Source organism: Canis lupus, chromosome 3, assembly GCF_011100685.1.
Source record: "Canis lupus familiaris isolate Mischka breed German Shepherd chromosome 3, alternate assembly UU_Cfam_GSD_1.0, whole genome shotgun sequence".
In the NCBI taxonomy this organism is placed as follows: domain Eukaryota; kingdom Metazoa; phylum Chordata; class Mammalia; order Carnivora; family Canidae; genus Canis; species Canis lupus.
In genome coordinates, this window is record NC_049224.1 from 39,862,691 (window position 1) to 39,874,522 (window position 11,832).

The window sequence follows — 11,832 nt, forward strand, 5'->3', positions numbered from 1 at the left end:
ATTATAAGAAAACTACAGATCAATATCTCTCATTAACAAAGATGCAAAATTCCCTCAATAAAATATTCACAAGTTTAATTCAACAACATATTTTAAAAATTATATACCATGATCAAGTGGAATTTATCTCAGATATGGAAGGCTGCTTCAACATTTGAAAATTGATCAATGTAATCTACCACATCAAGAGGCTAAAAAGGAAAATCACATGATCAGAACAATAGGTGCAAAAAAAGCATTTGATAAAATCTGACACTCATTCATGATAAAAACTCAGTAAATAAGGAACAGACGGGAATTTCCTTCACTTGATAAAGAATATCTACAAAAACCCTACAGCTAACATTATATTTAATCATGAGGAACTCAAAACATTCCCACTAAGATCAGGAATAAAGCAAGAATATCACCACTCACCACTCTTTTTCAACATTGTATTAGAAGTTAAAATAATTAAATAAGAGAAAAAAAGGAAATAAAGGTGTACAGATTGGAAGGAAGTAATAAAATTATCTTTGTTCACAGATGGCATGATCATATATGTAGAAAATCTGAAAGAATCAACAACAAAAAAAAACTCCTCAAACTGATTCATTGTAAAGATAGAGGAGGAGGAGAGAGGCCTGGAAGACACCAACATGAGCAAATTGAAATCATTGCAGAAGGATAAAATTTGTCAGTTTATGATCTTCATACAATCTAGTGAAAAAACAGCAGTAAGTTTTCTTTTTCAAAATGACTGGAAGCTGGGTATTGTAACACACATTTTTCTTCCAAAATCCTGAACTTTATATGTGAGAGAGTGTAAAAGGATCATTGAACAGGAAGAAGTTAGAACAACTATACAATAGATACAAAGATCCTAAAGATGAAAATAAAATAGGAAAAGATGGTATACTACAGCTCTGTGATGACCTGGCACTCAATCCAACCAGCATTAGTGTGTTAGTTGTGTGGAAGTTCAGAGCAGCTACACAGTGCAAGTTTCCCAAACAGGAGTTCATGGATGGTGTGACATTGAAAAACTGAAGGCCCAGATACCCGAGATGGAACAAAAATGGAAAGAACCAGGATGATTTAATAATTTTTACCAGTTTGCTTTTAATTTTGCAAAGAATCCAAAACAAAACGGATTAGATGTAGAAGCGGCCATTGTCTACTGTAATTCAGTGCTTAAAGAAGATTTAAATTCTTAGACTTATGGAATACATTTTTGTTGGAGCATCATAAATGATCAATATCAAAAGATACTTGGAATGTTCTTTTAGACTTCAGTACAAAGACTGGTGATGACATGTCTTAATTATGATGAAGAAAGAGCATAGTGTGTTCTTATTGACAATTTTGTGGAACTTGCATGCCCTCAAATTGCTTGGACAAAAAGTACAACAGAGTAGCAAGCACTAAGGGAACCTTATGGAATATACATACTCTGTACAATAAATAGAGTGGAAAATTGCGTGGTCAATTTCTGCTGGCTGGACTGAACTGAAGATCAGTCTTCACAGCTTAGACTGAGAGTTGTGTCAAAACTTTAAAGATACCTTTTGGACTAGATCATATTTCACTCTTCTGATGGTAATTTGGGTTTGTCTTCTAGTCTTGGCTGCTCTAAACATTTATAATCCCAACATTGTGGATTTCATCTTTTATCTATGGACCATACTAGTTTATTCTCCCATAGAGAAGCTTTATGGTGATTATTTTGAGGTTTTCATTCTTGCCTAAAGCACAATGCTGTCTTCACTAGAAAAGTTATTAAAATTAAACATATGAATATTTTTAAAAACCTCCTGAGACTAATAAGCAATTATGGCAAGATTGCAAGGTACAGGGTTATATATAAAAGCCAATTACTTTCCTATATGCCAGCAATGAACAAGTGAAATTTGAAATTAAAAACACAGTACCACTTATATTAGCACTCCCCCCAAATGACGTAGTTAGTATAAATCTAACAAAAGTATAAATCTATATGAAGAAAACTAAAACACTCAGATGAATTGAATTAAGGAACTACTAAATAAATGGAGAGATATTCCATGTTCATGGACAGGAAGACTCAATATTGTCACGATTTCAGTTGTTCCCAACTTCGTCTCTAGATTCACTGCAATTCCAATAAAAATCCTAGCAAGTTATTTTGTGGACATTGACATTGATTCTAGAGTTTATATGGAGAAGGAAAAGACTCGGAATAGCTAAGAGAAGAACAAAGCTGGGGGACTGACACTACCTGACTTAAAAACAATATAAAGCTTCAGTTATCAAGATACGTGGTATAGCAAAAGAATAGACAACTAGATCAATATGATAATAGATTAGAGAATATAGAAGATAATAACAAATAATAAAAATAATATAATTATAATATAAATATAATATAAAAGTAAAATATAATAAAATAATAATAAAGATATTAAAGATAAAAACCCCAGACATATACCCACATAAATATATTCAACTGATCTTTGACAAAGGAACAAAGGCAATACAATGGAGCAAAGACCATCTTTTCTACAAATGGCACTGGAACAACTACAACCATGTGCAGAAAAATAAATCTAGACACATACTTTATAACCTTCACAATAATAAACTTAAAATGGATCATAGGCATAGATGTAAAATGTAAAACTATAAAACTGCTAGAATATACTATAGGAGAAAACCTAGATGACCTTGGGTATGGTGATGTCTTTGTAGATACAACACCAAAGACAATCCATGAAATAAACAATTGATGAGCTGGACTTAATGAACCTTAAGAACTGCTTTGTGAAAGATAATGTCAAGAAAATGAGAAGACAAGTCATAGACTGAGAGAAAACATTTGCAAAGATATATCTGATAAAGAACTATTATCCAAAATATACAAAGATTTTTTCAAACTCAACAATAAGAAAACAAACAAGTCAATTAAAAACTGGGCTAAAGACTTAACAGACACCTCACCAAAGAAAATATACAGATGGTAAAAAAGCACATAAGCACATGAAAATGTGCTTACATCATATAGCATCAGGGAAATGCAAATTAAAACAACAATGAGATATTACTACACACCTATTAGATGGCCAAAATTGGGAATACTGACAACATCAAATGCTGGTGAGGATGTGGAACTCTCATTCATTGTGGGAATGGAAAATAGTACAGCCACTTTGGAAGGCAGCTTGGTAGTTGGATGCTGCTTACAAAACTAAATATGTTCTTTTTTTTTTTTTTAAGGATTTTATTTATTTATTTATTTATGAGAGACACAGAGAAAGAGGCAGAGACAGGCAGAGGGAGAAGCAAGTTCCCTGCAAGAAGCCCGATGCAGGACCTGATCCCAGATTCCGGGATCATGACCCGAGTCGAACCCAGATGCCCAACCACTGAACCACCCAGGCAAAACTAAATATATTCTTAACCATACAATTCATCAATTGTGCTCCTTGGTATTAATTTACCCAAATGAATTGAAAACTTATGTCCATACAAATACCCTAAACATAAGATATCTATGGCAGCTTCATTTGTAACTGACAAAGCTTGGAAACAATCAAGATGTCCTTTAGGAGGTGAGTGGATAAAGAAACTATGATACATCCAGACATGCTAAGTATATTACTTAGCACTAAATAGAAAAGAATTATGAAGCCATGAAAAGACATGAAGGAAACTTAAATTCTTGTTACTGAGTGAAAAAAGTCAATCTGAAAAGGCTACATACTGTATAACTTCAACTATATGACACTCTGGAAAAGGCAAAACTATGGAGATAGTAAAAAGATCAGTGGTTGCCAGGGGTTGAAAGTAGAGGGAAGGATGAATGAGCAGAGCACAAAGGAATTTTAGAGCAGTAAAAATAACTGTATGATTCTATAATGGTAAATACTTGTCATTATACGATTGTCAAATCCATAGAATGTAGAACACCAAGAGTGAACCCTAACATAAATTATGGAATTTAATGAGGTGTCAGTGTAGATTCACCAATTGTAACAAGTATATTACTGTGATACAGTGATAGTGGGGGAAGGCTGTACATGTGGGAGGCAGGGATGTAGGGCAACTCTCTGTACCTTCCTCTCAAAATTTCTTCAAACTTAAAACTGCTCTAAAAGTATAGTCTTATTTTAAAAAGATTTAGCTTGGATCCTGGAATCAGATTTGCTGGACTTGAAACCAGGTAATTATGGCCTTCTAACCCTATGACTCAATTTTCACATCTATAAAGCAGAGATTGTACTAGTATTGACCCACAGGGTGATTGTGAATGTTAAGAAGACAACGCATGAAAAGTAGGTGGCCTCAAGCCTGTCGCAAAAGACAGACAGATTTAAGCTATTTAAAACTGTCCTGGGATCCCTGGGTGGCGGAGCGGTTTGGCGCCTGCCTTTGGCCCAGGGCGCGATCCTGAAGACCCGGGATCGAATCCCACGTCGGGCTCCCGGTGCATGGAGCCTGCTTCTCCCTCTGCCTGTGTCTCTGCCTCTCTCTCTCTCTCTCTCTCTCTCTCTCTCTCTCTCTGTGACTATCATAAATAAATAAAAATTAAAAAAAAAAAAAAAACTGTCCTGGCTCGCTGCTCCTCCCGGTTCGACAGATAGCTGCATCTTCTGGTGTAGTGCCAGCAGCGTCCCCAAGACACTGATGGTGAAGGTTGGAGTGAATGGATTTGGTCATATTGGGCACCTGGTCACCAGGGCTGCTTTTAACTCTGGCAAAGTAGATATTGTCGCCATCAATGACCCCTTCATTGACCTCAACTACATGGTGTACATGTTCCAGTATGATGCTACCCACCGCAAATTCCACGGCAGTCAAGGCTGAGAACGGGAAACTTGTCATCAATGGGAAGTCCATCTCCATCTTCCAGGAGCAAGATCCCACCAACATCAAATGGGGTGATGCTGGTGCTGAGTATGTTGTGGAGTCCACTGGGGTCTTCACCACCATGGAGAAGGCTGGGGCTCACTTGAAGGGCAGGGCCAAGAGGGTCATCATTTCTGCTCCTTCTGCTGATGCCCCCATGTTTGTGATGGGCGTGAACCACGAGAAGTATGACAACTCCCTCAAGATTGTCAGCAACGCCTCCTCCACCACCAACTGCTTGGCTCCTCTGGCCAAAGTCATCCATGACCACTTCGGCATTGTGGAAGGCCTCATGACCACCATCCATGCCATCACTGCCACCCAGAAGACCATGGATGGTCCCTCTGGGAAGCTATGGCATGGCAGCCAAGGGGCTGCCCAGAACATCATCCCTGTTTCCACGGGCGCCACCAAGGCTGTGGGCAAGGTCATCCCTGAGCTGAACCAGAAGCTCACTGGCATGGCCTTCCATGTCCCCACCCCCAACATGTCAGTTGTGGATCTGACCTGCTGCCTGGAGAAAGCTGTCAAATAGGACGACATCAAGAATAGGTAAAGCAGGCATTGGAGGGCCCCCTCAAGGGCATCCTGGACTACACTGAGAACCAGGTTGTCTCCTCTGACTTCAACAGTGACACTTACTCCTCCACCTTCGACGCCAGGGCTGGCATTGCCCTCAATGACCACTTTGTCAAGCTCATGTGTCAAGCTCATGTCAAGCTGGTGTGACAATGAATTCGGCTACAGCAACCGGAGGGTAGACCTCATGGTCCACATGGCCTCCAAGGAGTAAGAGCCTCCTGGACCACCAGCCCCAGCAAGAACAAAAGGAAGAGAGAGGCCCTCAGCTGCTGGGAAGTCCCTGCCCCAACTTAATCCCCCAGCACACTGAGAATCTCCTGACCTCCAATTTACATCCCAGACCCCGAGGAAGGGGAGAGGCTTGGGAAGCCCTACCTTGTCATGTACCATCAATAAAGTATACCATAACCAGCCTAAATAAATAAATAAATAAATAAATAAATAAATAAATAAAACTGTCCTGTTGGGGCACCTAGGTGGCTCAGTGGTTGAGTATCTGCCTTTGGCTCAGGTCATGATCCCTGAGTCTGGGATTGAGTTCAGCATCAGACTTCAACAGGGAGTCTGCTTCTCTCTCTGCCTTTGTCTCTGCCTCTCTCTGTGTGTCTCTCATAAATAAATAAATAAATAAATAAATAAATAAATAATCTTTTAAAAAAAAAAACCAAAGTATTCTGTTGAACAGTCTGAACCAGTGAGGAACAAACAGGAAGTGGCTTGATCTTTCTTCCACCCTGTCCTTCAGGCAAGTTCTTTTGACATCTTAGTGAGCCAACCCACCTCAGCTTTCCAGGCATTTTTAATGGTAGGAATAAGTCTTGTTTCTATAAAGATGACTCGCTTTCAGGTATTCAGTCAGTCCAGTCTCAATCAAAATTTGAATCTCACATCCAAGCCCAGCTCTGCTCTGGCCCAGCCAGGCAGTAGGGAGGGTCATCGGGTGTCCTTTCAGGAGTTTTCTCTCTCCCTTCCTCTCCCTTTCCTGGCTCCTCTAGGCTTGGGGCAAAGGAAGTAGAAGATTAATCTAGGAAGGGAGCAAAAAATCTTTTTTCTTTTTCACCTAACTAGTTCTGCTGCCAGATTCCCACATGGCAATCCTCCAAATGCTGGCTTTCTCAAGGAGCACATTTTGCGGATTCTTTTGAGGCTCCCTGGGGACATACACACTGCATAGTGTCTTAACCTGAGAGATACAGTCTTTGGGCAGTCTCTCGTACCTTCTCTTTGCTGGTTAATCTCCACGGCACCCCCTGGCCCTGATCATGCCTCTTCCTTCTCTGTCTTCCTCTGTGATCCAGAGGCTGACTCCTGAGGATGACACCTTTTGGGTTTCCTTTTTGATTTCTGGGTTCACCTAATGGAAGCCCCATCAGGAGAAAGGAAAGTGAGAGGAGAGGGGGATTTCCTACTCATCCTTGCTGCAGGCCTGCACCTGGCAGTAGTGTGGCCCTCATGACCATAACTCCAGCTGAGCTGCCCCACCTCCCCAGATCCAGCCCTCCCTGGGCTCAAGTAATACAATTTCATCCCCTTGAACTTCATCCTCAGAGCAGGAACAGCTCCCTGCTGTCACTAGCCCCAGGTGCCCAAGAACCCACCTGAAATAGTGCCTTCAGGCAGAAAAATTCTTCAAAAAATACACATGGAGTGAGATATTGGAAATAGCTATCAGCAAAATAGAATTCTCACAAAGGACTTGTATACAGAATACATACTTAACCCCTCCACACCAATAAGAAAAAGATATGACCTAATGTAAAAATAAACACAACACTTGAATAGACACTTTACAAAAGAACATATCAAAATATTCTCTTTCATGTGTTTCATAAACACAGAGAAAGGAGTTTAACTTCGTTAGTCATCAGGAAATTGCAGATGAAAAACTGCAATGTGATATCACTGCATACTCACTAGAGTAAAATAAAATAAAAACGGTGGAAAATCCAAGTGCTATGGAGGATGTGAAGCAACTAGAACTCTCCTACACTGCTAGAGGGGTGTAAAGACTTGGAAGAGTCTTTGGTGTGTTTGATAAAATTGAACTACACAAAACATATACCCCAGGAGTTCCATTCCTAGAAATACACTCAATTAAAATGTATGTTCATTCTTCATAAAAGCCCCAACATGGACACTACACACATGAATATTAACAAAAGAATGGATAAATAAATTGTGATACAGTCATTCAGTGGAATACAGCACAGCAGTGAGAGTCAGTGATGTATAATGGTAGGCAACAACATGTATGATTCTTATAAATATAATGTTGAGTAGAGGTGCCTGGGTGGCTCAGTTGGTGAAACCTCTGACTCTTGATTTTGCCTCAGGTCATGGTTGCATGGGTGGAGTGATTGAGCCCTATGTTGGACTCCCCACTGAGCAGGAAGTCTGCTTGAGATTCTTTTTCTTCTCTCCCTCTGCCCCTCTCCTTGTGCTCTCTCTCTTTCAAAATAAATAAATAAATCTTAAAAAAAAAAACTCTCCTTATAAAAACCCAAACACAATGTTGAGTGAAAGAATATAGATTAAAACAAGATGTTGTATATAAATACATTTATACAAAGTTTAAAAACAGGCAAACTAATCTTAGCTGTTGGAAGTTAGGATAGTGGTTATTTTTTTTTAAGATTTTATTTATTTATTCATGAGAGACACAGAGAGAGAGAGAGAGGCAGAGACACAGGCAGAGGGAGAAGCAGGCTCCATGCAGGGAGCCCGACGCAGGACTTGATCCCAGGACTTCAGGATCACACCCCCGTTTGAAGGCAGCGCTAAACCGCTGAGCCACCCGGGCTGCCCCAGGTAGTGGTTATTAAGTATAGGATGGGACTAGTGCATAGTGACTGGAAGGGAATCAGAAGGGGCTTATGGGGAGCTAGAAATGGTCTGTTTCCTGATTTAAGGGTTGATAATGCAAGTCTGTTCAGTTTGTGAAAATTCATTGAACTATACACTTATATGTGCTTTTCTGCAAGTATTTTATTCTACAATAAAAAAGGACTCTTCATTCTTTTCAGCAAATGGTGTCATAACAATTGGATATCCATTTGGAATTAATATCATCCCTCACCTCACACTATATTTTAGAATTAACTTCAAATGGATTGTAGACCTAAATGTAAGAGCTAAAACTATGAAGCTTTGAGAAGGAAAGACAGGGAAATACCTGTGTGAAGTTGCATCAGGCATAGATTTATTGGCTACAACACAAAAAGCACCAAGTACAAAAGAAAAAAGATTGATAAATGGGGCTTCATAAAAATTGTGAGACTTTTGTTCTTTAAAAGACACTTAGAAAAATGAAGAGACAAGGTACAAACTGGGAAAAAATGTTTGCAGAGTATATATCTGACAAAGGACTTGTAGTATTTAAATTATGTAAAGAATTTTTTAATTCAATAAGAAGATAAGCAACTCAAAAATTGGCAAAATATTTGAACAGATATTTCACCAAAGATGTGGATGGCAAATAAGCACGTGAAAGGATACTCCACATCATTAGTCACTAGGGAAATGTGAATTAAAACCTCATGAAATACTACTACACACCTGCTAGAATGCCTAAAATTCAAAATACTGACAATACTAAGTGCTGACAAGCATGAGGAAGAAATGGAACTCTCATACAGTACTGACAAGAATACAAAATGTGCAACAGCTTTGGGGAAAAAAATTGGCCAGTTTCTTAGAAAGCTAAACATACACTTACCTTATGAGCCAGAATTTCCACTCCTAGATATTTATACACAAGAAATGAAAACATACATATGCACAAAGACCTGTATGTGAATATTTATAGCCATGTTACTCATAATCACCAAAAGTAGAAACAATTAGAATGTCCTTCAACAAGTGAATTGGTAAGCAAAGTTATGTCCATACAATGGGATGCTATCCACTGACTAAAACTTGGGGAACAAACTACTGACATATGCAGCAACATGAATAGATCTCAAAAACATTATTCCAGGTGAAAGAAGCTGGATACAAAAGCCTACATACTCTATGACATCATTTATGTGGTCTTCCAGCAAGGCAAAACTCTAAAAATAGAACATCTGCTAGTGGTAGCCAGAAACCAGAGGTAAAAGAAGGAGAGTGGATGCAGAGGAGCATGAGGGAACTCTTTGGGGTAATATAAATGTTCTATACTATGTTTCTGGTGGTGGTTATACAACTTTAAACATTTGGGAAAACTCATTAAATGGTATATCTAGAAAGGATGAATGTCATTTTACATAAATTTTACCTTAGTAAACGCTATTTGTACAAATCTCTTCATGCTAACCATCTAGGGTGAATTTCTGCTGGGACCTTGACCAACGAACACACTTCCCTTACCCCCTGCCCCTGATGGGCCCTTCTGAGCCCCTTTGTCCCAGCAGACCACTCCCTGGGACAAGGCACCATCAAGATTGCTAGAACTAGACATCTTCTGTGGCTACCCACAATACCCCACCATACCCATGAGCGTGGGCTGTCCCACCACTGCCCACTGCCCTCACTCTGCAATCATGGGCTGGTCCAGCCAATCTCTCAACCTTGGAGTTTTCTAATAGAGAAGTGGGTATTTCCTCTGCTCATTTCCATTTTCAGTTACTAAGGCACACTTACCAAATATATCAGAAAATCGTCCACCAGGTACAGCTTGATTAATTGCACCCAGAAAGCAAACATTTGACCAGAAAATGCAATGACCATCTGCCCTTTTGGCAAGCACCCTGATCTCTAAAGGGCGACTGTTGGCACCACGTGATATGGTTTGAGGGACTCTTCTCAGCACCCCTCACCAGGTGATGACACCCATCACTCCCATCAAATCCCTCCCTGACCCCATTTCTCTCAATTTTCTGTAGTTGTTGGCTGGTGCTACTGGGGCAAGGGCTGCAAAACCAGTGTAGACTTAGCAAATCCCAGAATGGATTTCTGGTAGGTGTTTGGTGCTCTTTTGAAATATGGGAGGTGCTTCCTTCCTGTTGTCCCCAGCTCTGGGGCCTTAGCCCAAGTTCAAACACTCCAGGGAGCATCTGCACTTAACGGTGGGTTGTGTGCCCTCATTTGCTCCCACCTGTTGATGAGTACACAGAAACTGGTGTTACACAGTCAACAATTGTTAAGCAGTTTTCAAAAATAGCTGGTTGGTTGGTTGAATCAGACTGGACAGCTTTTTCTGGAGATCTGCAGGGAATAAATAATCGCAGTGCACCTGAATCTAATCCTCCCCATTTCCTGCCCAGTTTGTGGGGCTCCATGAGAATGAAAGAATTTGTGTGTGTAACATCTCTAATGCGCCCATGAGAGAGAGAGAGAGACAGAGACAGAGACAGAGAGAGACAGAGACAGAGAGAGAGACAGAGAGACCCCTGATTTATGCAGAGAATACTCTCCTCCGAATATTTATCCTTTGTGGTCACAAGAGTATACTCCTGGAAAAACTGGCTTTTTATTCCATGGCAACATTCAGGGAGAATTGATATTTTTAAAGCTGACCACTGGTCCTCAATAAAAGCTGCTATAGCTCCTTAATGGGCCACTGGGAAGAGAAAATGTACCAAAAGCTGAACTTTGTTACTTAAAATTGTTGTCCCTTGCTATAGTGCCAGAACCAATGCTTTCTCTAGGAGGTTGGGCATCCAGCTTCTGGTCATAAGCCCAAAGATGATGGCTGAGCCAGGGAGAAGGCTGAGAACAGGTGTGGTCCTTCAAGGAGGCATCCATTTGGAACCCAGGTGCTAGAGTTAGGGAGTGTGAACTGAATGCCTGCATCTCAAGGAGCAGTGAAAGTCTTTCTCAGAACCACACACTGGCAGGGTCACCCAGCTGCCTGGGGAACCCAAGAGGCTACGATGTGAGTGAGATTCACAAAGTGGCTGCTTTAGCCACACACATCCATTGGTCTGCTTCTGTGCACCAGTCATACTTCCCTTTACAGCTGAGCTGGAAGTGTCTGTCTTCTTTCCAGGTATGACCATCTGTCTGATACATGCAGCATCCTCAAAGGTTTCTAATGTTCATTGGTAAGCCGATCCATTTAAAAACACACTCTCATTCCAAATATTAATGGAGAGCTTGTAATGACCCAAAATAAAATTTCCTCCTTGGCCAACCCCAGAAACTCTCCAGCTCTTCCTAGAATTGGAGGCTGCCTGTTGGCAGATGGGACAGACTCTGCCATCATTGCTTGTCCTCGAAATTCCTGCTGCTTCTTCCTCATTAAGCCCTGGGCTTGTCCCAGTCAACACATTTGCTAGTTAACCAGTTCTTGACAACTTCTAGTGTGACTAGCCATGATGATATAAAGTTTCTCTTTCTTTTCTTTTCTTTTCTTTTTTTTTTTGTAAAGTTTCTCTTTCAAGTGTAAACATTTCCTAGTAGGTGAAG

General features: G+C 40.2%; 2 pseudogenes; both read left to right on the forward strand.

Moving 5' to 3' along the window:
• Nucleotides 1–638: 638 nt before the first annotated feature.
• On the forward strand, nucleotides 639–1,397 carry LOC100687424 (annotated as a pseudogene).
• Nucleotides 1,398–4,641: 3,244 nt separating this feature from the next.
• LOC100682735 lies at nucleotides 4,642–5,592 on the forward strand (annotated as a pseudogene).
• Nucleotides 5,593–11,832: the final 6,240 nt, after the last annotated feature.